General features: G+C 40.5%; 1 pseudogene; it reads right to left on the minus strand.

Annotated features, from left to right (window-relative positions):
* LOC109057247 overlaps positions 1-4,110 on the minus strand; it is a 30,488-nt pseudogene extending 26,378 nt beyond the window's left edge.
* Positions 4,111-6,000: the final 1,890 nt, after the last annotated feature.

Genomic DNA, 6,000 nt, shown 5'->3' on the forward strand with positions numbered 1-6,000 from the left:
CAACCATTTTTGAGCAAACAAATATTACACAGAAGTTTGAGTTAATGAGCCAAAATGAGCAACGAAAACGTGTTACAATCCTCAGTGAACCTGTATGACATTTGCGTCGTTTAGAAAAAGTTGTTTTTAAAGGCCTCATACTTTTAAAGGAACAGTTGAGAACGGTGACTTACCTCCGTGTGAACCGCAGACACGTAAGTCCAGTTATAGTGTTTGACAATGTCAAGCATTGCGCGCGCCTGCAGCGTGTCAGAGGGCACGACACGGAGGAAGTATTTGAAGAGAGTTTTGTCGCTCAAGTCTATGCTGGTCGCCGAATAAGCGATCTGCGGGATGTTAAACAGCTGGAGGAGATTTCTGCACCTGGATGGCCACCGAGCTGGAGCCCGGACCTATGACTCCTGCGATGGGCTTCTTGCTAGGAGGAGGTGGTTGGAAGGGGTCCCGTCAATGCACCACTTAGATCCGTCTTTGTCGTCCCGATATAGAGATGAGGGACGTCTCTGATGAACTCAGATGCTCTGCTCTAGCGCCACGGAAGAGTTGCCAGCACGAGTCCCGGATCTCGCAGCCCAGGGTGATGTGGGGCAGCAGGTTATGGTCTTTGGCGTTAATACGGTCCAGGCGTATAGAACATCGCTTCCACTCGATGAATGCCGTCTGCTCCCGCACGTACTCCGCACTTTCCTGGTCGGGCCACCAAGCTCGGCGGACGGCTGGTGGTGCGTGCACGGGAAAACAGCGCACCGATGATCCACGTCGCCATCCATGCGCGGGCGACAGATCGGGCCGCCGCGCGCTGGATACCGCCGGAACGCTTGTATATGTTCACCAAAGCGCATGAGATGAGAGTGTCGGTTAGAAAACAGACATAGGCCAAAAGTGGAAGAGTGTCCGCACGAGACCCAGGGCATCTTCAAGCGCGTGCCATGTTTCTCAGCATTGTGTGAACGGGCATAGCTGTGCGAGCTTGCTTGTGCCAGGTGCTGTTTCCTCTGCCAGTCCCAGATTCAACTTAAGGGACGCCATGATGCGCACGCGAGACCACCGCAATTGATATGCGTCCTGACACCTGTCGAGAAAAAAACAAACACCAGAGTTAGTTAGAGAAGACAAGTGCATCTATTAGTAGGAAAAGCGTTTGTTTTAAAAGCAGGCATCCTTTAAGGTCAGTGCAAACCTCTGGAGAAACAGTTGTATAGTTTAACAAACACGATAAGTAGGGGAGAGTGATGTAACATGGTTAGTTGTAACAAGTTAAGCTACCCACATTAAACTAATGAGACACATGGGTGAAATCACTATCTGACCACCAGCCTAATGCTGGAACTTTACCAGTTGTAAGACATAAAGCTTCTGGAACAAATAAAAGGAGTTAGAGGCTTGGTTTTTAAGAAGAATTTAGAGTGTGATTGATGACAGAAGTGGTATATCAGGCAGTTGTGCTTTTAATCTGATAAATAAATCCCACACGCTTTTTTTCCCCCAAAAAAAACCTTTTTTTTTTTTTTTTCAATCTTTCAACTATAAACACTATGTTCAGGGGTTGGTAAAACTTTCCCATCTATTGCTTCCCAAAAGAAATCGCACTATTTTAGAGAGACCATAGGCCACAAAGTTGCCGTAACTCTTGTGCTTTTTAGCAAATGCTTGATGCATCATTTGAAGGTTGGAATTATAGGTCTACTATTTTAAATGCTATGGTTGGGGTGGCTTAACATTATTTGACCAAGCGCATTTGATCACCACATGTACGTGACACAAAATTTTAAACTGTTTTTCAGTTGGTGTTAGCGCTCACCTTAGTGGGGCAGTTTTTAAGCAACAGCACCCTTATATAAACCCTTTTGGCATTCATTTAACATAGATTAAAGCATAGCGTATATTTACCGAACGTAATCTGTAGTGAACAGACAATGGACTTTATTGATATTAAATTTTGGAGACGCATAGCGTAAAAAACACAAAGTTCAAATTCAAAATGACGTATGGCTAAATACGGCGCGGGTCTCTGTAGGTGAAACTCAGAAGCTTTCTGTGAACGACGAAGACAATTCCTTTCAGACCTTTTTCATTCTGTTCTATATAATTATCAGAACGAAAAGACTCTCTGGGTCGAATAAACATGGTAATATTCAAGAATGAGCATCAGTCCCAACGTTTTGGTTGGCGAGTTCGTCGTTTTCCACGTTCTTGCCAGGGGGTGATGAATCAGCACCGCGAGCAGCGCAGACAGACGGGGCTATGAACGGACAGTCAATGAAACTATAAAAACGTGCCGTTGTAGTCAACAAAGCACAAACTACTAGATGCAATGTGTTTGTACACAGAACCACAGGACTGTGTGCCCCCTTGAAACCCAATGCAAATCTAGGAGCTACAAGAATATCCTTGATTCAGGAAGACGTAAATTGCGAGCTCATCTCACTGATAAATGTCGTAATCTAAGTCTAAATTCAGGGTAAGTAGAGAAAACAGAATCCTAAAAAATCTTAATATCTGTGGCCGTATGATGGACGTAACCGCAAAGACAAACTGCCATACTCACTTCAGAATTCGTTATCTACGGTTTATTCTCTAATCGTTCTTCATTTCAGTGCACTTACTAAGCACAGTTCGCGGAATCGCTTGACACTGAGCCATAATTCACCACAATGCAATGCCTCCTTTACTCTTCACTGACTGACATGGTCGCCCATCTTGTCTGTACCTGCAGTTACAAAGAATACCAAGCAACCCTTGGAAACCTCCCATGCACAGGAATGCTGATAGTCATTTACGCCAACCTTAGGTCAATGAGGACATCGCTTTACTTTCCCTTCTGCGACAGCTGCCTGCACTGATGATTAACCTTCACGTTTATCAGATGTGCAGCCAGCCAGAGGAGCCTCTCTTCCCTCTCTCTTCTCTCCCCTTCTCCTCTCTCTCACACCCCCCGGATCCCAGCACCCTCATCTCTCTTCTCTAACATTTGTTTATCTGTTAGTGGGCGGGAAGCACCAGACTTGGCTCTTGTCATTCTACAAAGTAGTAAATACGTGGTGATGTGGACATGTAAATATTAGTGATGGCAAACGAGTATTCAGCGCTTAATCGCATGCGAAATAAAAGGTTTATAGTTTTTATATATAAACTACACACATAGAGTATATATTTTTTCTATCTAGCATACATGTATATACTTATCTATTCTTAGATTTTTTATATTTATCCAATAAACTATATGTAATATAGGCTACGAATTAAACATTACCAAATTTGCCTCCTACTACTATATATGCATGCACGGTTGTGTTGTATTTATACAACCACCTGCTAATCAATACATTACCACATGGTACACACTAAATATTATTATTATAAACACAAACTTTTCTACTTTTGGATGCGAGTAATCCTTTTGCACACACGCCGCTAATAACTAGTAATTTCAAATGGAATCATAACGTGTGGATGATTGGACTGCTCATAATAAACCAGGATTATCAACTATTTTTAAACAAACCACTATTTTTTGTGATGAATTTATTAGTCTGTGAGGTCTTGTCACAGCTATACAAAGAATCTGGAATGTTTTAAGAATAATGATATTAATTTTGTCATTATCAAGTGGAGGTCGAAATGTAATGATGGCCTTACCAAAGTACATTCTTCTTTTATTGACCAATCATATCGGGAAAAAAATTGTGAAGATTAAGAAGGAAAATAAGATCTTTGTCCTCAGACAAGATCTTCAAGGTGGGGGGGGTGGTGGGGCAATCAGCAATGGTATGAACTTCTTACTTGTGAAAATACTTTATGGTACAATGAGACATGAAATGAATTATGGTATTACAACACAGTTTAAAACAATGCTTCACATTTAGACGCATATTTAAAAGTAGTATGACATATTTTTGGTATGGAATCTCATGTGAAACTCATGACAGGCTGGATATTATCTATAGTGCTAATCTCTATTCACTGGTCAAAGCAGCTACTCTACTTTAAGAAGAGATTGGACTAGAAAATGCTAGTATTGAGGTGTGAATTGGATTCAGGACAGATATACAGTGACCTACCTGCGGACCAGAATGACTCCTTCTGGTTGTTTTCTAGGTCTTGTGCCATGTCTTAACTTGCGAGACAGTAGTTATGCCTAAAAGGTTTAGGCTTGGTGCCAGTGTTTTATCGAATTTTCCTGAACCTTAAAAAAACTGATCACTGATTTTCCAGTTAGCTGAGCATTTGTAAAGGTAGACGTGTAACTGAAACAACTCGAATTGGACTACAGATTATCTAGGCCTATAAAACAAAAAATGCTGTTACATATTTATTGCAGTGGTTGCTCAGTCTTGGTGATTAAAGGGTGATAGTGCAAACACAATTACAAAAGGAGGTTTGACAATGTAGACTCATTACGTTCAGCTAACACTGGTATTTAGCAGTGTATTTTCCATCTCTTGATTCAAGACTGATAACACGATACTTCAAGATAAAACATTCACCGATGATTTTTCAGTGTTTTATTATATATATCCTTGTTTGGTTTAGCCCTGCTCTTTTTGTTATCGGTATATTTTATAGATAACGTCATAAAATTTTTGACAATCACTCCAATCTGTTGTATTTGCATTTTTGAAATAGTAAACAACTATTAAAGTGCAGAATATTTTTGTCCAGTTTACTTACTATATATATATATATATTATAATATATATATATATATATATATATAGATATATTATATATATATTTTTTTCTTTTTTTTTTTTTTTTTTTTTAATGGACTCGACCACGTTGTGGGGGGGTGGCAGCAAACAAGAGTTCTTCATGATCCAAAGAGCTACCTACGTTTTATAATTTGCTATAAACAAAAGTTAGAGCCTACTGTTTGTGTTGTATCTTCTGTACAACCCACTACGTTTGACAAATATTAGATCATTATATTGTATGGGATTTTACCCACAGTTGTTGCTTGCTGGATTGAAAATGTCAATGCAAAGTTTAAAATATCTAAAAAATATATATTATTGTAAAATAGTTTTCATTGCACTGATTCGTGAGCGCTTTGAATACAACCTTTTTTTGTTGGGGGTGGGTCTGTTAAAGACTCATATGGTAAAATGTAGCTTTATAGGATGAGTTGGTGAACGGTCCCTCTCCAAAACACATATTGCCACGCGATTAATGTGGTTCGCCTAGTTGAGCTTTATTATTATAAATGGTAACCCACTGGGAGGACTTTGAGGCAACACCGTGGTAATACATCGTGGAATGTGGCTAGTGTCCATGTGGAACCAGTTCTGAAAAGAGGCGGAGCTTAGCTGCCAAACTAAAATAACTCTTTAATTTAAAGTTTTCAATGTCGGTTTTTCATTTCAAGCTATTATGTTTCACTGTCATTATTTGAGAGTAAAATATCACATATATAGCGGTTAAAGTAGCATGTGGTCCATGTTACTTTTCTCGGCGTCTGTCAGGATGAGCCAATCCCGACTGTTTGTTAGTCAACTTATTTTTAAAGCAGCTGTCGGTGCGGGTTTCTGTTTGCATGTCAAGTACCAGACCTAGGAATTAATACATTTAAACGGTACACTTTTTAAAAACACATATGTCTTCAATCAAACACAAAACATTTGTGACATTTGATTGCTGCTCAATGAAGATTTATGTTTGTGAGCCGCCAAGCGCCCCCTGCAGGAAAGCAGTTTTTGGTCCCAGGATTTTACAAGACACCGTCGTCATCCTGCAGTCACGTGATGCAGAAAGCGGGAAGCGCATCCAGCATCCACAGCAGCACTAGGAGTGAAATTGCAGACAGCTCGACCTGAACGCCCGAAACAGGACTGCGAATAAACCAACTAGACATCATGTTTTGGGGAGGCTTCTCTTCGTGACAATATTACTAGCCCTCTTCGGATCGTTGACAAGCCAGGGATTTGCGCAGGGTGAGTGGATTGCGAATCTGTAAATGTAACAGTGAAATAGCGAGTCTTGCTGGCACAACACACCTTAAAA

Source organism: Cyprinus carpio, chromosome B20 (assembly GCF_018340385.1).
Source record: "Cyprinus carpio isolate SPL01 chromosome B20, ASM1834038v1, whole genome shotgun sequence".
NCBI classification, from domain to species: domain Eukaryota; kingdom Metazoa; phylum Chordata; class Actinopteri; order Cypriniformes; family Cyprinidae; genus Cyprinus; species Cyprinus carpio.